Source organism: Elgaria multicarinata, chromosome 5 (assembly GCF_023053635.1).
Source record: "Elgaria multicarinata webbii isolate HBS135686 ecotype San Diego chromosome 5, rElgMul1.1.pri, whole genome shotgun sequence".
In the NCBI taxonomy this organism is placed as follows: domain Eukaryota; kingdom Metazoa; phylum Chordata; class Lepidosauria; order Squamata; family Anguidae; genus Elgaria; species Elgaria multicarinata.
In genome coordinates this window covers 100,413,182-100,436,236 of record NC_086175.1, presented here as the reverse complement: position 1 = coordinate 100,436,236, position 23,055 = coordinate 100,413,182, and the positions used below count along the sequence as shown (strand labels likewise).

General features: G+C 43.2%; 1 protein-coding gene across 1 annotated transcript in view; it reads right to left on the bottom strand.

The window, feature by feature from the left end:
- COL8A1 (collagen type VIII alpha 1 chain) overlaps nt 1–23,055 on the bottom strand; it is a 120,300-nt gene that overhangs the window by 12,468 nt on the left and 84,777 nt on the right. Inside the window, exon 2 of the mRNA XM_063127636.1 lies at nt 18,914–19,029. The gene's annotated coding sequence lies outside the window, so the exon portion shown is untranslated. The remainder of the gene's footprint in view (nt 1–18,913; nt 19,030–23,055) is intronic.

Genomic DNA, 23,055 nt, shown 5'->3' with positions numbered 1-23,055 from the left:
TGCTGCTATTCCTGCTGCTATAGTTTAACACTTATTTAGTGCCAACAGCATGGCAAATGCTGTGCAGAACATCAACATAAGTCAGCCCATGACCAGAAGGTTTATGTCAGCATTAGGTGGAAAAGACAGGGGTTGGGAGAGAGGCCAGGGACAGATAAATGAAAAGTGGCAGCAGCAGGTGAAGGGGAAGTGAAGCTCTTGTGGAGGAGATAGGGCTGCGGGTGGCGAGCTCACCTTTGGGTGGGTTTCCAGCAGGTATGGGATTGCCATGATGGAGAAGGAGGAGAGGAAAAGGTCCTTCAACTCCTAGCATCCCCCAGCCAACCATGTTTCGCACCTCGGAGATCTCCTTTAGAGTTCTATCTGGTCTGATTGAAGCCCAGAATGGATTCACCGCCCCACTGACATCATAGCCAACAGCCTCCACTGGAAATCAGCTGACCCCACAGGACTCTGAATGCACCTGGATGTGGGACTGTCAAGACCATGTTGTGTTCACATACTTCACTGTGATGCACAGTTGCCACTAGCAGCCGTCTTGCTCCATACCTGAAGAACAGACGGTTTCTCCTCAGCCTTCCGAAGAGCTCTGTCAGCCAAGTGTCAACACTCCTGTCAAGCCTATAAATCTTCCTGATCGCTTTTGTTTGGAATTTCTCCGGCACCCTGATGAGGAAATAATGGGGCTGCAGAATTCCTCTGGTATGTACAAAGGCGAGTTTTCTTCTCAAGCACCCATTATTATTTTGTAATTGAAAATCAAGTTGAAATGTAATCAGGCACAGATGGTTTTGATATATTTTGAGTGGTTTAATGGTTGTATCATTAGTTTGCCAAACAATACAACTGGGAGAAGCCAGGTCTTCAGCCATACTACAATTTAAGCAAAATGATCAGGTATGTTGGTTGTCTGCAGTCGGTGTGACAATATTGTGTTTAATGCATTTGTTTGTTTGTTTGTTTGTTTGTTTGTTTCCCAGATACAAAAAAGCGGTGCAAAAACATACAGCTCAACCTAATAGTTCTGAATGCTCTTTGCATTAAATTCTTTAAAGGGAGGCCAAAATTGTAATAACCTTGGTGACCCACAAGCAAGGCTTGAATTTCATCAAAAAGCTTGTTGGCAGGTTATTTGTTTCTTGCCGTCGAGCTCAATGAAAACCAAGCAGACTGTCAAGTTGTTCTTTTACGGCGCTCTTTGAGTACACGTAGAGCAAAGATGGCAGCATATAGAGCCAAGGCAAGAGGAAAGTGGAACTCCAACTAAAAATGTGACATCTAATCAGATAAGCTGCCTATCTGTGAACTGGAATCGAAATCACTAAACTCTTTGTTTCAGATTTGATTTTCAGATATAGTGAGGGAGGCACATGAGGGCAGCCTTCCCCAACCTGGGGCTCTCCTGGGCAGGATCTACACTACTGCTTTGAAATGGTTTATAACAGTAGTGACAACTGCTGGGGCCCAGGACACACTCCGCATACGGTTTTCAAACTCTTTTCAAAGTGTCATATCCTGCTTGGTGTAGATCTGGCCCAGATGTTTTGGACTATAACTCCCATCATCCCCAGCCAGCATGGCCAAGTCCAGGGTACATGAGCAAAAGTACATCTGAATAATGATTATGCATATTATCTATCAAGAAGCAATGGCCTCTTATACACAGAATAAGGCCAGATCTACACCAAGCAGGATTAACACTATGAAAGCAGTTTGAAAGTGGTCTATAGAATGTGACCATCAACAGACCAGTGTTTTATAGAACGCTCATTACTGGGCACTCACAGATTTTCACGGGTCCCTCTCATGATGCTGTCTAACTCCTGCACCCCTCCCACTGGTTTCCCACTCCTTCTGCTATTTTTTTGTAGTAAAATAGTCCAAACAAAATGCGACCCTTCTGAGTCCTAATAAAATTGGTCTCCATTTCCTGCCGTGTGCAGGGAAGCTTTGCTAAAAACTGCCCAGTAAAGGGCGCTGTCCCACTACACCGAATGGGCCACATGGTTGCCGCTTGTTTTTCCTTTCTCTCCTGTTTGATTCTTCTTGTCGCTATAGTAGAAGAGCAGCAGGAAGCAAGAGCAATGGTAAGGAAACACGATTCCCCTCCCCCATCTGATGGTACCCTGTGTGATGGGCCCCAACAGCTGTCAGTGCACTTCAATACCACTATAAAGCAGTAGTGTAGATTCTGCCCCAGTCACATTACTAAACACAGGACTGGCGTCAGAACTCGGCATCCTTGGGCAGCTACTAGGGTTCTAGCAAGGCCCATTGCTGACAGCTGCCCTGGGTTCTCTTTCTTTTTTCCAGCTCGATGCTCCAAGTAGTATTTAGTAGCTGAATCTAGCTGCCATTTTAATTTCCCACAACTTCCCCTGATTTGGGGCCTTGCTAGACCTACCTGATAATCCGGTGGGGAGTAGGGGGAAGGCCGCGCTGGAGCTAGCACGGGCCGTCACCCCTAGCTAGACGTAACACACGACGGGGTAAGGGAAAGCCCCGTCGCGTCGGACATTTTTTTTATCTTAAAGCGCACCAACGAAAAGGTATGGCTTTTTTTAAAAAATTAGGGGTTCCCTGCTCCCCCTGCCCCCGATTCCCCCCCCCAATGTCTGATGCCCCTCGCCCGCTCGCTCACCCTTCCGCCCCCCATCCCCGATCTCCTTGCCCTGGCTCCATTCTTCTCCCCCCCATCCCCAATCTCCTTGCCCTGGCCCCGTTCTTCTTCCCCATCTGTCCCCAATCTCCTTGCCCTGGCCCTGTTCTTCTTCCCCCCCATCCTCCCTGTCTGATGCCCCCTCCGCACGCCCCGTCCGTGATCTCCCCACCCTGGCTCTGCTCCCCCCATCTCTCCCGCCGGGTCCGCTCTTTCTCCCCTGGCCCCCATCTCCCCCCCCGTGATTTTACACCCCCCTGGCCCGACGGGCAAAGCGCTCCTATGGAGCACTGTGCCCAGTGAGTGGCTTTCCCCAGCTACTTGTGAGTAAGCTGCGTAGCCGGGAAAAGCCACAGAACCAGCTAGACCTTCCGCAGCCCCAGGCTTAGCCCGGGGCTGTGGAAAAACCAGGCCACAAGTGGATCCAGTTATCCCAGGTTAATGGAGGGTTTAGCCCGGGCTGACCCCGGGATCCCCTGTGCGTCATCTGGCACGGACAGGGGTGAGCCCAGGTGTCAACTTGGGCTAAACCCTCGTCTAGCAATGGCCTTGGTGTCACTCTGGAGCATTGTGGGAATTGATTTATTATATTTATTTAACAGCTCATAAATGAGTCCTCTAGCTATTATACAAAAATAAAAACATAATAGTAATCCAATGAAATCACAAATCATTAAAATCCATGCCAATGTAACACAATAAATACCATGTGCGTTACAAAACTAAAACAACCACCAGATACAGGGGTTTAAAATACACCCCAGGGCAAAAGCAGAGATCTTTTAAAACCTGGGAGAACACACTCTGAACTTCAGGTGATTAAGGGGGCACATGGAGGGACACATGGTATCAGTGGCTGACTGAAATGCAATGAGGAAGCAAACCTATCACCAGTTCCCCCAAACCATCTCAAGATCAGAAGCAAAAACTGGCTAGGAAGAGTTTGATCTATGTTTGGTAAGTGAACATTTTATCTTGACAGAGATAGACTACTGTTATCTATGCTCTGATAGCCTTTTGACTGGATTACTGCAATGGGGCTGCCATTGAAAATGGCCCAGAAACATCAACTGGCCCAAAATTGGGCAGCGAGATCATTAATCACCGGTACACCTAGGGGTGACCACATTACACCAACATTAAAATCACTCCACTGGCTGCCAATTAGTTTCCGGGCAAAGTACAAAGTGTTGGTCATTACCTTTAAAGCCCTAAATGGTTTGGGTCCAGGTTACTTGCCTTCTCCCCTATAGTCCGCCCCGCACACTCAGGTCCTCTGGGGTGAACTTACTTCAGTCAGATAAAACTTGGCTGACATCAGTTTCCCAGAGGACCTTTTCTTCTGTCGCCCCCAGATTGTGGAATGGCCTGCCGGAGGAGATTCGTAAAATTAACTCTATGTGTGATTTTAAGGCAGCTTTAAAGACTAGCCTTTTCCGGCAGGCCTATCCAGATCAATGTTAAATCATGAATTTTTAAGATGTATTGATTCCTGTTCTAATGTTGTTCCCCGCCTCGATCTAAAAGGAGAGGCAGGTAAGAAATTATTATTATTATTATTATTATTATTATTATTATTATTATTATTATTATTATTATTATTATTATGGAATTGGCCAATGTCATTATATTATGCCAGTACTTTTCCATCTGCACTGGCTGCCAGTTCATGCCTGGGCTAGATACAAAGTTCTGGTATTAACATTCAAAACCCAAAGAATGTTAACTTATCGTCTCCTTCCATATGTGCATGCCCGGACCCTAAGATCATCTTCAGCAGTCCTTCTCTGGGAGCTCCTGCCAAAGGAAATGAGGTGGGTGGCTACCAAGAAGAGGGCCTTTTCTGCTGTGGCACCCTGGTTGTGGAATGAGCTCCCCAGAGAGGCTTGCCTAGCGCCAGGTGAAGACTTTTAAATTTTCACAGTTAATTTCATTAGTCTTTCAGTTCTGCTTTTTTAAATCTTTGTGTTGCTGCTACATTTTATTTTAGTATTTATTTTATACTGTAGTTCTAAACTTTTAAATTTTTATAATGTTTCTTATGCTGCATTGTGTGGTTTTAATTGTTGTCAACTGCCTTGAGAACTACAGCTATTGGGTGGTATAGAAATGTAATAAATAAATAAATTACATGCTTAGGTTTCTCTTGTCATTCCTGTTTCAAATAATAATTGCTTATGCAGTTGTGCAGTCTTCCTGAACCTGGTGTCAACCAGATGTTTTGACTATAATTCCCAGCATTACTGACTATTGGCCATGCTGGCTGGAGCTGATGGAATTTGAAGTTCAAAACAACTGAGGGGGCTCCATCTGGGGTCGGAGAAGTGTGCAGTAGGTATATCTAATAAAACCCAAACAGATTGGATCTACTATTTTTCCTTCATCTTAAAAAGGAGGAGGAGGAGGAGCAGCAGCAGCAGAAGACGACGACGACTTGAGAAAGGATAGATCAGTCTAATGTGATCTACCTTTAACATACCCATATAGCTCTAGATACTCTATGGTCTTTTATTTTTCTCTCTTTCCCTGGTTGTGTTTTCACTCTTGTTCAGAACCTTCCAGACAAATAAGGCCCACTAAATTCCAACAAGTTTCAATAAAACCACAATCCAAGCAAAAGCTAGTCAATCTTGCTGAAAAGACAAGCTGTTGCGAGTTCTCCTCAACAACGCAAAAGCTCAAGAGAATTAAGTCTCTCATCAAATTCATTTTTTTGGGGAGGAAAACACTTCAGACAAAAAATGCTGTTTATTGGGCCAGACCGTTTCAAGCCCAGCAGCCACACAGGTTAGGTAAATAAAAAGTCAACTGTCTGGCTTGAGGGAAGCATGCGATGGCCCTGTTTATTCTCAGAGTAGCATTGCAGACTTTATGAAAATAATGCTGAAAACAGCGCCGTCCCATTATTTGTTCAGTATGGGTTTTTAAATGATGGGGGTCTTCAGTGCAGAGGGCATGGCACATGTTTTTAAATAAATAACCATTTTCCTACCATAATGCGCTCAGCATTCTCTCCACAGAGCTGCTTAAGTGAACCAAGTTCATCTGAGAACAATGCCACCAGCTCATTTCTGTGGGAGGGTTATATAGTGAAACGAGGACTGGCATCACATGTAGGCATGGTCGGGCACCTGCCAAGGGCCCACACTCTGACAGGGGCACGTGATAGGGTAGCCACTTATGATTTGTCAAAAAAGAGGACACATATCACCAGAAACAGAGGACAAAAGTGGGCAATGGTTTGCATAAAATTTGCATATGCTAATTTATATGAATAGATGCAAATTTGGAAATGATCATTATAATTTAAACAGAAATATTGTACATCTCACCATAGTGTGGAAAACTGTGACTTGTGTGCCTTCCTGTTCAGTCTGATGCTCAGGTGCTAACTGTTGATGGGCAGTAAGTCTTGTGCTGATCTTTATATTTAAACAACACATGGCCACCCTATCACTGACAAGAGCCCCCTGGAGTTGCACCTCCTCTTCATCTGCTTGTTCACTCGCTTCTTGCTCTGGTCAAGACAACAATGGTGCTGAGAAGGAGGAGAAGGAGATACCACTGCCTACTTGCTCACTGGCTCTTTCTGCCTTTACCAGGGCTGCTACTTCCAGAGTTTGTGGGATTACAATCGGCACAATACACATGCTTCCCCACTCTCTTTTTTTTGGGGGGGGGGCATTTGCTTGTTTGGCAAGTTCCATGCATTCCATTTATACAACTAGTAGATGGTGCTGTGATGTTGTGCAATTCTGGAAATATCACTGCATTTTCGACAGGAATGCAGAGGTTGACAGTGTCACGAAAAGGAACCGCAGATTTCCATGAGTGACTGACCATGTGAAGAGGGGCTTAGAATCGTTGCTTCCCCACCACAGTTTTAAAGAAATAATTGTTGGTAGTAAGTGATACTGGCTGTCAGCTTTCTGTAGAAAGAGGTCAAAACTAGGGGTGTCACGGGTGCCTGACTGGATCCAGGAGTCAGATGGACTCCCCTGTGTTTGCCCCCTTGAACCCAGCATGCTTGCCCACAGTGTGTTTGCAAGCCCACTCTTCAAGCACCCTGCAGCCCGACGAGCACCTGGCAGCTGTCCGCTCTGCTTTGGAGCCTCGGTACATGCCCTTTAATCTTGTGTAAATGGGGCCTGTATGGCTGCCATTTATGCAAGGTAGGAAATACGCCATTTCTGGGGACTCCATTGTGCACAACAATGGAGACTCCAGAAATTGTGCATTTCCCACTTTATATAAATGGTGGCCATAAAGGTCCCATGTACACAAGATTTACACAAGGTAGGAGATACACAATTTCTGGACCCTCCATTGTGCACAACAATGGAGGTTATGGACCAGGGTGGATGGGCTCGCAGGCTTGTCAGGTGCTCACTGAGCCATGAAGGAGCTCATGTGGTGCTGTGAGCAGGGGCAGGTGGCCTTTGCTGGGAGGACCAAGGGTGGTACCATGTTGGATGTGCAAAGGAAATTAACACACACACACACACACACACACACACACACACACACACACACACACACATGATCTATTGAAAGCTGCCTCTGTCCTGACACTGCTCTTTGCATTGTGAGGAAACCTCCCATTTGTGCTGATGGAAGCTGCCCTCCCAGGGCTGGCCCAATTTTTTTTAGGGTTGCCAGGTGTACTAATTTATAGAGAACCATCTTCTAGTTGAAGAGCCAGCAGAGGACAGTTCTCTGTTTGAAGGTGTCCTCTGTTTGATGGACTGTCCAGGCCAAGTCTGGTTAAAGGCAAAGAAACGTAAGGAGGGAGAGCAGAAGGGACCTTGAAGTTGCCCATCAGTGGTTAACACCTGGATAGCAGACGGAGCAGGCACACAGAACACCAGGTCACAGTCTTCCCCACCATGATGGGATGTATCACATTTCTATTTAAATTATAGTTACTGTTACTAAATTTGCACCTACACATCAACATTTGCATGCATAACTGTTATGCATGTTGGCATCCTCTTTTGTCATCTTTTTTGGTGAGGCAATCCCTCTTTTTTTGACAATCTGTAAATGGCCACCCTAGATATTTTGCTGCCTGTGGCAAAAGACAAAATGGTGCATTCCCCCCATTCCACATACAGAATTTGATTGGACTGACAGCTGAATCTTACTTTGACAGAACAGTATCCTCAGTGTATCTGAAGGCAACAGCAAAGCTTAGAGGGCACAAGCCAGGCTGTGTAGCAGACACAGTTCTGTCCTCCAACACTTGTCATTGATCTATGCCGCCACCTCCCCAGCATCTGCAGCCTGAGGTGGCTGCCTCACTCTGCCTAATGACAGGGGCAGCCCTAATTCCCTCCCAAGGCAAAGAGCTGGGGAAGATACACTATTGAACACTGCCCATTATATGCAATAATACATTTAACAATCACATCTATTTGACTTTTAATCCCATTGAAATCTAGCTGGGACTAAAGTATAACTAACGTCCTCTGGATCCAACACAACATGTCAGCCCATCAATCCCACCACAACGACATCCTCCAGAAAGATTATCCAAGTGAGCTGGCTTGTCCAAACGAGTTACAAGGGATAATTTGTTTTGCATGGCTTAATCAACTGCTTATAAAAACAGCCACACCAGTGGAACAGTGTGTGTGTGTGTGTGTGTGTGTGTGTGTGTGTGTGTGTGTGTGTGTGTTTGTTTATGAAACATGGAAGGCAAAACTAATGTAATTCTAGTATATTCCATTTTCTAGGTTTCTCTTCAGGGGTTGCCAAGCCACATTCGTATATCTAGGCTTAGAGTCCTTAGGTACTCCAGTAATGAAAAGTGGTCAGGTTGCACCTTGTTTAAATAAACCACCAGCACAGAATTCATGGCCAGTCTGCCCCAGACAGAAACCATATGAGAACATACTGCACAAATTGTGCTGGACCTATCAGCCCCCTCCCAGTTTCCAAGCCATAATAAAGTCTCACGTAATGTATCTTAGAGGTCTTTTTCAAAGCTAATCTGACTCTACATTCCATGAGATTGCAGCAGTATTAAAGGTGAGGTGACTTTTATTATTATTATTATTATTTATTTATATAGCACCATCAATGTACATGGTGCTGTACAGAGTAAAACAGTAAAGAAAAACAGCCTGACCATAGTGATCTATGCTCTAATAGCTCCCAGGATGGATTATTATAATGTGTTAGACATGGATGCAACCCTTGGAAGCTGTTCAGTCGCTTCACCTGGTACAGAATTTGGCTGCTAAAATTCTGACTGGTTTATCAGTGAAAAAGGTATATCTGGTGCCTATTCACTACTGAGCCTAATTCAAGGTGCAGGTGCTTACCAAGGTGCAGGCTTGGGGCTTAGATAACTGAAGAAAAATCTCCTCCAATAGCAACTTGCTCACACATGAAGATTGCCAGAGGACAAGGGCCTTCTCTATATTCCACCTGTAGAAGTCCATTACAACATGTAAGAAACGTCAAGGCTTTCTCTGTGGTGGGACCCTGTCTTTGGAATGTCCCCCCAAGGGAGGTATGCCTGCCACCAACACTGTGTTCCTTTGGGCTGAAACCTTTTTATTTGGCATGGAATGTTAAATTAATGTGCTTTCAGCTGTTTATATAGTTTTATTCTTCTTCGTTTTATTGCATTGTTGCATTTTTAATATTGTATTGATACTAATATTTTATGTGTACCGCCCCGAAATTTATTTTGGGGATAAAGGCATAGTTTGTAAATTCTTAAAAGAAATAAACAAGTAATGGTATTAGATCCTACTCTTTAAAAGAGTGTGCAATTTTACAGGCATGCATAATAACGCCTTGGCAATCTTCTAGCCCCTTTTGTCATCTGAACACCGCCTCCTCATGTGAGAGGAAAATGTCTAAGTGGACACCTTTCTAAACACAGATACTTGCATGTGTAAAGGAAACCAAGTGGTTTCCGAATGAATGCCAAGAGGAAAAAAAACAGACTTGCCTGATTATTATACACATCCTAAATTCCATAAATGTAGCTAAAAACATGGCAACAGCTAAATGTATTTGGAGAAATAGGATCATTTGTTTAAACTTTGGCTGCTATTATGGAAGGCTACTGGCAAATGCAATTGTAGATGGAGACCTTACAAAAATATCAAGATCTGCTTTTTGTCTTTCTACTTGAGGAAATTCACAATTGAGAGCCTAGTAGCGATCACTAGGTGGCACCACTGATCCACTCTGTTGCTCCAAAGTAATGTGTTTTGTTATTTTTAACTAAAGAGGATATGCTTGAACCCATAAGCCCCTTCTTAGTATGACAGGTGCATTCCTGATATTCAGCAGCCTTCCCCAGCCTGATGCCCAGAAGATGTCTTGGACTAAAACTCCCATCACTCCCAGTGCTCACTGGGGAGGTTGGCCATCTGGAGGCTGCCAAGTTGAGGAAGGAAGCTGCAAGAGAATCCCTTCTTTTTAGGCATCACATAGTATGAGAAGCACCCCTAAGGGCCAGTTCACAGGACCATTATTTAATGCAATGGCCACTAAGTTGAGCCACCCTGAACTCATCTTTTCAGCATGATGATCAGATTGGCCAATGCTCCAAACACACACCACGCTTCCAGCTTATTGCATCTGGATACACCATACTGGAATTCTCTCGAGACATTCTTGCAATCTTACTTTCGTAACAATGTGTGCTACTTATAAAACATTGAATTTAACAGCCGTCCTGCACTGAGTCGGCCCTGTTATTGCTGCCAAAGGGTTCCACACAGTTGACTCCTTGATGGTGGCAATAGCTGGGCTCCCAACTTCACATGTGCCCCATAAACCCTCTGGGTGGTCCTGTAGCACTTCAAGAGTATACACAGCGACTGGGCTTGTCTGGAGGCATTGTTGGTGTAAACCAGCAGTCCAGGAGATAGGTTGGATCCAGATTTAGGTGCCTGCAACTGGGATGGCAGAAGTGGATGTCCCCATCCCCTCCTCCCCATGGCACCCTGTCCACTCCGCTGAAAATGCAACACAGAAGTTTCAGGGGACCCTGCTGAATGGGGTGAGCTGTATTTCATAATCAGAGCCTTTCCATCAATGGAAGACAGATCCTGGATCCAACCCTAAGTCAGCAACACTTTTTGAGGAGGCATCGGTCTGTCAGAGATGCCAGTCACAAATCTTTTAAAGGCTGGTAGGGAGAATCTATCAGAGAAGGTCTATAAAGCATTCTGCCATCTAGATGAAAAGCAACAATGGATGATGTTGTGATGAGGGCAAATGGGGCTTTAATGTTTATCTCGCCTATCAGTGGACTGGCTGCAACAATAAAACCCATGTTAATAGCGTCTGTCCAAAATGATCATATTATGCCAGTACTTTTCCAGTTGCACTAGCAGCCAATCCATGTATGGGCCTGATTCAAAGTGCTGGTATTAACATTCAAAGCCCTAAATGGCTTGGGGCCAGGTTATCTGAAGGATCATCTCCTCTCATATGTACCTGCCTGGACCCTAAGATCATCTCCAATGGTCCTTCTTGGGAGCCCCTGCCAAAGGAAGTGAGGCAGGTGGCTACCAGAAAGCGGGCCTCTTCTGCTGTAGCACCCCGGTTGTGGAATGAGGTTCCTAAAGATATTCACCTGGGGCTTACTTTGCGTTCTTTCCGGCACCAGGTGAACACCTTTTTTATTTTCAGAGGCATTTTAGGCATTTCAGCATTCTAATAATTTAGCTCTATTGTTTTAAATCTGCTATTGCATTTTAAATTTCTGCATTGCTGCTACTATTATACTGTAGTTTAAAGCTATTATATTTTGTATTGTATTTAGTGCTGTATTTTGTGGTTTTAATTTTTTTGTGAACCATCCAGAGATAAATAATAAAGAATCCCTAAATAAATAATAAATAAGAACCTATAATACTTCCATTTATCTTCCCCCACCCCCACCCCCTTCCATGTGTGCTTTCATATGACTGCGGAATGGAACAACCTTGGAATACCAAGCACCAAGTCTGAGACATTCCTTTGGAATGAGTCGGGATGCCAAGAATGCATGAATTCCTGGTGACCTTTCACAGCAAACTGTGAACTTTGCTCACTAAATGTAATGCATACTTAGGCATCGTTACCTAGGCCCTAAGCCAGTCCCTCTTCTTTCCTTTTTCCCGCCATTACGTATTTGATGACAGTTGCTCAAACAAAGTGAGGAATGAGAGAATTTGTGTCTTTCAGTTTTCAGACTATCACTTCTGGCTCCTTCACAAAATTTGGAAGGACCAGGAAGAAAGATGGTATTCACTTGTGGCAGAACTTGCTATCCACACCAGTCTAGTCAAGTTTAAGACTTTTTCAGCTAAAGGTCCCCACTTTGTGTAACAAAAGATTACAAGGCTTAGTACAAATACCACATTTCTCATGACCCCTGGATCAACCACCACACTTTGCTTAAGAAATAGGAGACTCAATTGGTTTGCATATTGGTTCAAAAGTATGAAATGAGGTTAGTTTGAATTAAAATGGGAACTGAACACGTTTCCCCCCCATCCTTAATTATATTATACCAGTCTTTAAAGAGCTATATTGACTGTCTATTCAGCTTTTAGTAATCAGAAACACACAATCTCTGAACACGGCGCTTCTATTTATCTATAATGTTTAATTGCTGTGAATAGCACTATCCTCTGTCAGTGACTCCGTTCGGACGACACACTAAGTCATGGTGGTTCAGCATTTTGAGCTCAACATTATGGCTTAGCATGCCGTGTGAACCATGACTTGGTGTGCTGTATGAACCATTCCTACATAACCACAGTTTAAACAGCCTCACTAATCATTTCCTGCAAAAGGGTTAGTAGCCTAACCATGGCTTAGCATGTTGTCTGAACAGGCCCAGTTTGTCTAATTCCATTTCTAAATTAGTGCCCATCACCAAATGTACATTTTTAATGTTAGTTTTTATTGGGTCCTGGTGGTTCCATTATTATTATTTTTTAACCATTTCAGACTGTTTAATTTTTTGTATATGTGTTGGACAACCCATACCATTGTCTGTCTCACCCTACAGAGATTGAGGTGAAATATACAGTAAGCAGCGGACCATCCACTAACCATCATAAGAACAGATGCTCAGGGTACTTTCAGATGGAGGGCTCCTAGAGCTAATGGTCAAAAGGCAATAGACACCTATTCCATCTCTTCTTCCTTAGCTGATTTTTTTCTGGTAAGAAAAGAAGATGGAATTAGTGGTGGGAAAACCCAGGATGGCTACAAATTAAAAATGACATCATCTGGACCCCCCAGTAAAATTCCATGAATGAGGAAGGGCAATTGCACAAAAAACATCCAGGCACAGACCATTACCCATCATAAGAACAAAGAAAGAACTAAATCAAGCACTGTTTTTATTGAACTGCATCCATTGTGGGATGAATTATGGCAGCATCACAGAAGAATGGGGTTTCCAACCTTTTTGTTCTTGTGGGACACCGTCTGCGTTTGACAGACACAGGTGTAACAGGTGCAGCTTCCCCCATCCCTGCATCTTTATGCTGGGGAAAGCGGCATCTGTTGAATTTCGTTCTCCCATGCACTTTTCAACAACAGAGGGGCTTTAGGGGAGCAATAGTTGTAACCCTTCTGGGGTTTCCCACTGGTCATTGCTCATGCTTCTCCTGCTCCTTTAGATCTTATTTAGAGTCTTTGAGGCACTTGGTGGGGAACATCTTTGCCTCTTCAATTTTTGAATGGCTGCCCGATTGCCTGTAGAGAGACAAGAGATGTGTGGCAATACTGATGATTCATGGTAACAGCTGCAAAAGTAAGCACCTCTGCTCAGTAGGGAGTTGTTGAGGGTGTAATTGAGAAAGAATGCTATCACCTAGGAATTCTGCATGCTTCAGCCAATCCCCCCATCTTCCCCACTGTGTGTGCACACACCTGATAGTCTCCTTGGCGTCTCTGTTATAGGATTCAATGGCTGTGGAGATAATGCTGTCATTAAGACAAGAATTGCCCATCCAGCAGAGGAAACTGCATCGGAACTCTATCCCATCTGTTCTGGCTGTGGTCCTGCAAGCAAGAATGAGTCAGAGGAGATTGGCTGGCAGTACCAATAGCTGCAGTGTTTGGTGTTTGGTGTTCACCCCAAAGATTGCTGCACTCCCCCTTGCCTTCCCTGAAGCATAATGGGAGTTTGTACAGGGTACTGTTGTGGAAGACACTGCAACTACCTGCTGAGCAAAGGAGGGTTGCATAGCCATTAATGCACAGTTTATTGTCCCGTTCTAGAAAAGGGGGAAGGGGAGACACTCTGTCCATGGATGGTTGATGGCTCTGAATACCTTGGGTGCTTAGGTGGGGGCAAATTGTTCAGGAGTCATACACTAAGGTTTAGGCTCCACCTATGCTTACCCCTGTGCTTACCTATGTGAGGTACCTTGTCCTTGCAGGTTCAGTTGTCAGTGGTGATTCAAAGTTCCTACTTTATAGTTGTGTCTAGAGTCTTGAAGCAGAGAACCTGTAAGGGGGCTGAGAACATCAGTACTACACATCTGCCCTAACATCTTCTCTTTTATTTTTGTTGGCCTTCGCTGTTTGTTGTTTATTCCAAGTGCTTCCCTTTTGCAGAATGCCCGTTCACCAAGTTTCTTCATGCTCTTGTATATGTTCCGTGCTATAGCTGTGGAAGCAGAGTGGTGTAGTCCCCATGCATGTTCCAACTGAGAGGGGCTACTGTGTTGGTCAGAAGCTATAGCTAGTGAGAGGTGGAGAGCGCCCTTGGCTCTTCATTGACTCCAATGGACGTGCTTTTAGTTACAACACCTATTTTGGGTGCAAACTTTGCACTAGCATAGAGGAATCAGATCCAATCCTCAGGGAACACCTGCTTGTGCCTCCTCCAACCCTTCTTTCATGCCTCCAACCACAACCATTTCCCCCTTAAAACAAGCATTATCCTGCTAGAATCAAGCTTCTTCCAGACCAGCATGCCCTCAAATACTTCCAATGTTACCTTCCAACATCTTTGCTCGTCAAATAGATAGATAGATATGAATTTTGATTTTGGGCAGTATCCAAAGCACAAATAATCTTGGACAACTGGAAACTGAACTATGCACAAGAGGAGAATCCAATTAAAGTTATGTTTACACAAGTGGTCGTGCATTATGATTGCACAAGTGTAATAGGCAATTGCATGAGCAGTGGGAGGATTCAGTGGAACTCAACTCATGCTCTTTGAGTTTGTGGAATGACACCATCCAATACTGCCCTTTTTAATTAAAATGTTTTAATTAAGAGGCTGGTGTGTGGCTATGCAGTGCATGGTCTCAGGCACCATGTTTATTTCCAATGAATGCCTGAGCCTCATCAGTTTACCTTATGCAAAATGGATGTTGGAACAGTAAACTCTGGGTCCTGAAGAGTGTTTTTGTATTTTTGAGCTTAGTCCACACCTTGTACTTAGGTTATTGGCTTGTTACTATTATTTTAGCTTCACAAGTTTGACTTTGCAAAATGGATGTGACTGGCCATTCCCACCAAGGCAGACATTTTGTGAATGGGCAAGCCCACCAAAGATAGCCATTTTGTGAAAGCATCTACAACACTCTTTCTAAATACCAAACATGTCCACCAACTCAAAAGAATCAGGAACTCCAGCCACACACAGCAGGGTAACTAGGTGTCCCTCAAGGGGATTTGGATGTGATCCTATTCCAATCCAACTGGCATAATTCAGGGAAAGGATCACAGTAGACCACAGAACATAGGAAACTACCTTACACAAAATGTCAGACCTTCTGAGCTATGGCACCTCCCTCATACATGACACTGTAGGCCATGACAAACTTATTCTGGATCATGTCTTCAATCTTAAATCACAAATGCTCATTTATCATTGCATTATCAAAGCCAACCAGATGGGCAAGCACATTTGAGGTTCCCCCCTACACATTTTCCCTTTGCTTTATGGCTGAAAGGAGAATATTCATTACATATAGTTTTCTATTTGCATCAAATTTTTGGATGCATTACCTTTTTTTCTCTAATTACAGTACATTAAAAAAAACCACATGATTTTTTCTTAAATCCCTTATCTACCCACTTTATGATGGTGAAGTTGGGCCAATACCATAGTGAATTACAGCAAAGGAATCCAAGACAGACTGAAGAAAAGGAGACATGTGCAATGCATTCTTAGAATACTTTGTTACTTTAGCACAAAATCTAAATCCTTAAGTCTGACTATTAAATTCACATGATTGGTGTGGTGTTGTTTTTTAAATGTTAGGTCTTCAAAGCTGTCAACAGACACAATTTTGCTATCCCTAATGTTTTCAGAGAGAATCCCTTGCCTAATTGAAGGCACATATCTTCTTTTTACCTGCATTACTTTAATGCCTTTTGGTATTTTTCTGAAACGCAACCCAGCAGTGCTTTGGGGAGGGAAGAGGGGAGTGGGTGGGATTTAGAGACAGGAAATCCAAAAGAGGCCCCTCCTGTTTTTGGTGGAGACAATTATGGTGTTGCTTTTGGTTAGAGATCAGAATTTCTATTGGATACAAATGTCCTTGGCAGTGGTCACTGAGTCTAAATGCTTACAGAAGGAATTCTGAAAGTTTGGGAGATGAACTTGCATCTACGATTAGCAGTTTTGAACTTTGGGGATGTCTGCATCAACAGCATGTTCTTATGTTATAAAGCAAGCTGATTTCAGTAGATCACTACTCCTTACAGTGAAATATTTGTGCAAACGTTTGTGGTATTTGTGTGTTTTTTAACCTTCATTTCAATTGAGCTGCTGTAGCCTCCTCTGCAAAGAGAGGGCACCAATACAATGTGGATTGGGAGACATTTTTCTCCCTCTCTCAAAATACTAGAATCCAGGGTCATCCCATGAAGCTGATTTGTGGGAGATTCGGGACAGATAAAAGGAAGTACTTCTTCACACAGCACATAGTTAAACTATGGAATTCACTACCACGAGATGTGGTGATGGCCACCAATTTGGATGGCTTTAAAAGAGGGTTAAACAATGCTCTTTCATGGAGGATAAAATGGCTACTAGTCCCAATGCCTCTATGCTACCTCCAGTACCAGAAGCAGTAAGCCTATGTGCATCAGCTGCTGTTGCTCTCATGCTCTGCTTGTGGGTTTCCCATCTACAGCTGGTCGGCCCCTGTGTGAAGAGAATGCTGGACTAGATGGACCCTTGCTCTGATCCAGCATGGCTCTTCTTATGTTCTTATGAATGGCACTGGTACTTCATTTCTTCAATTAGTTTATGTTGAGCTTGTTCAACTTCTCAAAGCATTAACAAGCAAACTGCCATATCCAAAGCCCTGTCAGGCCAATGCCAGGAAGGTGAAAGGTGGATTTATTGCATTTCTACACCACCCAATAGCCAAAGCTCTCTGGGTGAATGACAATGATTAAAAAACTTCAAAACACAATATTGTACATAATTTACATACAAACATATAAACAGACAACACACACACACACACACACATCATTCCAGGAATGTGTCCAAGGAAGTGGGTGGCTTTGGTTCCAGCAGATGCAAAGCTTCCCCTGACCCAAGAGTGCCTTCTTTGTGCACTTTCTGCCATCAGTGCACCAACAGCAGGGAAGCAATGGTGCACCACTGCACCAAGGTGGCACGAGAGGATGGATATCCTTCTCTACTCATAGACAGAGAGGTCTATGTCCTGTGGCTCTTAGGATTCCCTCCCAAGGACCACTGGATTGTTTGCTAAGCTGCTTTTCAATTCATGCATGGGGGATTTCCACTAGTTCTCTCCCCTGTATTCATTTCCCACCGACCCACCCACATCCCACACTATGGCCAAGGGTCCCAAGCCCCCAGTAGCACAATTTTCAGGGTGGTACAAGGAAAGGGGGAAGTGGGAAAGCCCCAATTCATGAATGTGAACTTTAAGGGAAGTTAGGATCCAAGCCAATATTATTAATATCTTATACAGTAATTTTTTATATATATATAATCACATTTCTCCCCCTACAAAATGAGAGATCGAAATGTCAAAGCTCAAGCACACTTCTGGCTATTTCAGGAAAACATTTCATACCATCATCACCTTTTACTCAAAAAGTGCTGTATTTTTTATTTTTTATTTAGATATAACTATAATGTAAAATTCTGAAGAACTGATTTGCAATTGTCTCTGAACAAAAGTATAGTTTTTTTCCTTTCTTTTTTAAAACCCTCCTATATGGTTAGAATACAAGAAGCTTTTGCTAACCAAATATTTCTTCCAAAAGTCACAGCTGAGAATAGACAATAGTAGTATACGATGACTTATGGGTACTATGAGCTAATGTCTACTTGTCTGAAGTATTTCTGTTAAAAGTCAAAATGCAAGGATGGGTGTGCTAAGATGCAATAAATACAGAACAGGATACTGTTCTATTCTCTTCTGCACTGTGTATCACCAACATGATGATGATGGTGATGATGATGATGATAAATGCGCATTCTTAAATTGCAAAGACCTCTGGTTCATAAAATAAACAAGACTTATAATCCAATGTGTTGGAAATATTTAAACAATACAAGGAGATATTGATATGCTGGATTTGGAGGGTTGGGCATAATCAAGTAAGATTTTCCCCCTTTGTTTTTTAAAATTATCATATAATTACAAGTCAATATAAAGATGGCATTGTGAACTTGCTAATTATATATGACTGCAGCTGTTATATATGACTTCTGCTTGCCAAACAGGATTTTCTTGTCCTCTTCTCTTCTCCCCCTGCAACCCCTGAATTTAGCTATTAAATAGTGGGATCCTACACTGGAGGAAGAGGATTTCATACCATCCGAAGCTGCTAGAAGTTTCTTAGGGTTCATCCTCATGGACTACTGGGTAAAGCCACCCAATTTGGCTTTTATTGACCCTTTTTTCAACCTAAAATTATCTCCAGCTTTGTTAATATAAAAATACTTTTAATGTAAAATACTGTCTAGTTTCGCTCTATTTGTTCTGTTTCCCACCTACTAAGGAATCTGTGTGTTTCACCGAAGGATGGATACAGTAACAGCTGGATTTTATATTTTCAAATATCAACACTTGTTTGTCAAATATCAATCATTGCACTGCTGATTCACATTTTGCTTGTGGTCTATTAAAACCCTAGTTCCATTTCACATGCACTGGTGTCAAGCCAGGTGTCACTCCGTTGTAACAGTGCCCTGAGTTAGAATTAACCACACACAGGCTTAGTACTTGTAGAATACAAGTTTGGATTTCCAAAATTGGGTACACTTACATGAAGACTTTGGGGAATGGATGGAGCTGTGGATCAGTGCAGTATGATTTTCAGAAGCCTGAATTCTTCATCAGAGTTTGGAAAGCAAAGAAAGATTTAAAAATTATCACCAAGTCCTGGAAAAAAGAAGAAAAAATTCAGTTTGGACTATATATCACACCTTTTTGAGAATGTAGATTTTCAGAAAGACAAATAGAATTTTCAACCAGAAATGGCTAGCCTTGAGATTTCTTTCTTTCTTTCTTTCTTTCTTTCTTTCTTTCTTTCTTTCTTTCTTTCTTAGATTTATATACCGCCTTTTGGGGATGCTTCTAGGATGGAGATGCGGTCCCTGACCCAGCATCACATGTGTCCCTCAGGACTGAAAAGATCGTTCCCCCTGGATATAAAGAAAGCACCAGGGTTGGCAGAGAGGGGAGGGAAAGGAGCTGGTGACATTTTGCGACTGACAGGTCTCAGGGAAGACTGGTGGCTCCAGTTTAGTTGGGGCAGAGATTCCATTCTGGCTTTTAGTTACAGCCAGTCAGAAGTCTAAAAGAGCTATCCAAGGTGCTGGAGCCATTTTGGGGATAGGGTTCAGCACCTTGGATAGCTATTTTAGACTCCTAACTGGTTGTGATTAAAACCCAGAATGGAATCGCGGCCCTGCCAAACCTGGAACCACCAGCCTTCCCTAACAGTTCTACCTTCTAATCACCTTTGAGCTCCTTCAGACAGGGGGAAATTGCGGTCCCTTACTGTGGCTCTGCTTCCTGCTTCTTTTTTGCTTCTGCAATGAGCTGCAATTACATGAGGAAGAGAGCAGGAAGAGAGCAGCAACCTCCTGGGCTGCACTGCCTTAATGCAGTTGAATGGACGGCACCCTCTAGTGGACATTTTATGGTACAACTTTGCCTGCAAGCAGTAGGAAAACCTGACAAATATCAATATATCCTAGAAGAGTCAAGTTCTTGGAGGTTTATTTTTAGTGCTAAAACTGGAAAATGCAGCGGGGGACACACAGGAGGCTGGTGGCATTGTCAGAATAACTCATGAACATCCGTGAGTGGCCAGTAAAGAGTGTGCTATAAAATGCTCATTTAAAGGCGCTCAGTGAATATTTTGACCAAGGCTCTTATTGCCAGTGACGAAACTTTACGAGAAGTGCTTTTAAGAATGAGGAAAAAACTGGAAAACCTGGAAAACCACCAAATGACCAGCAATCAGGGGAAGGGGGTGTTGTTCTCTGGGAAACCCTAGAGGACTGAATTGGGACCCCGACCAAGCAGGCTGTATAGGGCTGAGGTTCCCCACCCCCTGCTATATTTATTTTATTTATTGTACTACTGAACAAAGAGTATCCCACTCCCACCCTGGAAAGCAGCCTTGCTTTCTATTTTATGCACCAGTGGCTTTCTATGAAAACACTATGACCAGATGTAGTGGTTCAGAAGGCCATAGGTGGATCTGATGGGCAGAGCAGGAAATGGACGGCTTCAGCTTGGGGAAAATATAATCTAAACAAGCCCATAGTCATTAGGGGAAGGGCTAGTGACCACAGAAGTGTATTATGACTATAATTCATCATTTGTATATACTTGAGTTTATATGGACTTGAATGACTGAACACCAGTCATCTTTAGTCTAATGTGCCATATCCCCAGTATTTTGTATTCCTGTTTTTAATATATGCAGATTTTCATTTCAAGTCTCATGTAGAGACGGAAACAGGGGTACCAGCTTAGATGGGCTACCACCACCCCACCGCAACCTGCCAGCTAGTTAAACTAGTTTCTGCTGCTACATTCACAAAATTGAGTGAAGAGGTGGGGCCACATATCTCAACCTTCAATGGCACATTCTGAGGAAAGGGTTCATCCTGAGACTTGAAGCATTGTGGATGAGGTGACTCTAAAGAGTGCCTGTACTGTCACTGCTTTGCCACAACAGCAGGAAATACTGTTTAGTTTAACAGTTATTTGCCACTGTTGCAGCAAAAGCTGCTGTTATTTGCAGCTGTTGCAGCAAAGTAGTGGTGATGGAGGTGCTCTCCAGAGCCACCTCACCCACCATGCCTTGCTCTGATGAAATGAGGCATGGGCCTGCGCTCTGAAGAGCCCTTTAGGAGCGTCGTTAACTACTTCCTGCAGCAATAAAAAGTGTCATTGCAGCAAAAGCACCAGCAGCAGACCGTAGGTGGGCAACCACAGAAGCTAGGGAAAGTTCAATTTTGTAAACTGTCCATAGAGCTTTGGCTATGGGGTGGTACAGAAATGTAAATAATAATAATAATAATAATAATAATAATAATAATAATAATAATAATAATAATAATAATAATTAACCACCACCACTCCCAGTCTGCCACCTGAGTCATTTTAGTTCACTGTGGCTCATGGTAAAGCCAGCTCTGAAAAATGTTAAAAATGTTTGCTCATGTGTATGGTTTCAGACATTATTGAACTGTGTAACTGTTCTGTTGAAGTAATTGAAGCTGCTGCAAAATTGATATCTGAGGTGAGACACATTTGGAAGTACACTCTTGATTCTTTTGCCCATTTCTCTTTAGGCCATTTACAATTAATTACAACATTTATTTCATTCCCACGTTGCTATTCCAGACCTTTCATTCCTCAGCTTCTGATGGCACATTACAGTTAGGGTAGATTTGTTCATATCTCAGTCTCTTTTATTTGCTGACTGCTCATGATAAAACCTATACGCTCTCTTATATAACCACGTTGCAATTTAGCAAATTCTAGGAAACCACTAAAACAGCTTTTGACAGATGAGTCACATTGCATTCTGTTATATATTTAGTCATGAGAAAAATAAGGCAAGAAGGACAGAAATCACTCCAGAGCAAGACCTTTAGCCCAGCAGAATCCCAAAACAAAATCTTCTCCAGGTGCAAAAGAAGAAGAAAAGGAGGGAGATATAATTTGGTTAAATATTACAAAATGAGGACAAAACACACAAAAGGGATTTGCACTGCATTTGCAAATGATGGCAGAAGACAGCCGTTACTGTCAGGACCTGGGTTACTTCGAATATCTCCAGACGCAGAAACAGCAGAATGGAAACACTTTTTGGTCATGTTTTGCCACAACCGCTTCTGAAATGAGGACGAATTTTGTTCCCCACCACATGAAACCTAATTGTACTAACAAATGGGTGTCTGAAATCACGGCATTTGCTGTCTCTTCCTGCTGGGAAATATTAACTTTTTTAAAAAAATATATATGTTGAGGCTCTTCTCCCCTATGGTGCTTTTAATTTTTGTAATGAAACAGAAGAAAGTTCTCCCCACCACCCACCACCACTCTCCTGCTATATATTCCATTCTTTTGCCAAAGCACGTCTTAACAGTTCTGTGCTAATACGGTATAGGTAGCTTGCTTAAGATGAATAGAGGAATAAATTTACCTTGCAACCTGTTCACTGTAGGAGGAAGGTAATAAAGTTGAAGATGTTTGTTTTCCATGCACAAACATGTTCCACTGAGCGGAGCAGAAGCATTCACTGAGTCATGTTATGTCATCAAGCGATTAGACTTCTACCAGGCACAGGGCCTAAGCTCTCTTAGCCTGGGGATATTTCTTCCTTGGATCAAATGCCGGAATTAAGGGATTCAACTTGGTATTTTTGCTAGTACATCGTATGACTATGCTTCTAGGGAAGCACATGCAACTCCCAGAAGATGCACAGCCTTAGCAAGCAGTTTGTTTAAGCCTCTGCAGTGCATACAGACCCTGACTATGTAAGGTAGAGGTGCACAACCTTTTTGGCCTAGAGGCAGTGCCAGGAGGCCAGAGGGCCACACATGCATGTGTGCATGCATGCATGCACACACATCACACCACAAGTATGGGGATTCCCTTGCACTGCCACCACCATAGCAGATGCATGGGGGGGTGTATGGCAAGCTGCCAGAAATTGCTTGGTGACCCATATGTGGCCCATGGGCTGCACTTTTTGCACCCTTGCTGAAATGCTCCCAAGGTGATCTTATCAACCCCCACTATGGCTGTGACTGATAGTTTTGCCTGTTCCAGCACTACAGCAAGAACTGCCATGCTGATCTGCATGGACTGTTCAAGACAAAGTCATTTTCTGTTCAGTGCAACATATTCAGGAATAGATTCTTTTACACCAGGAATCAT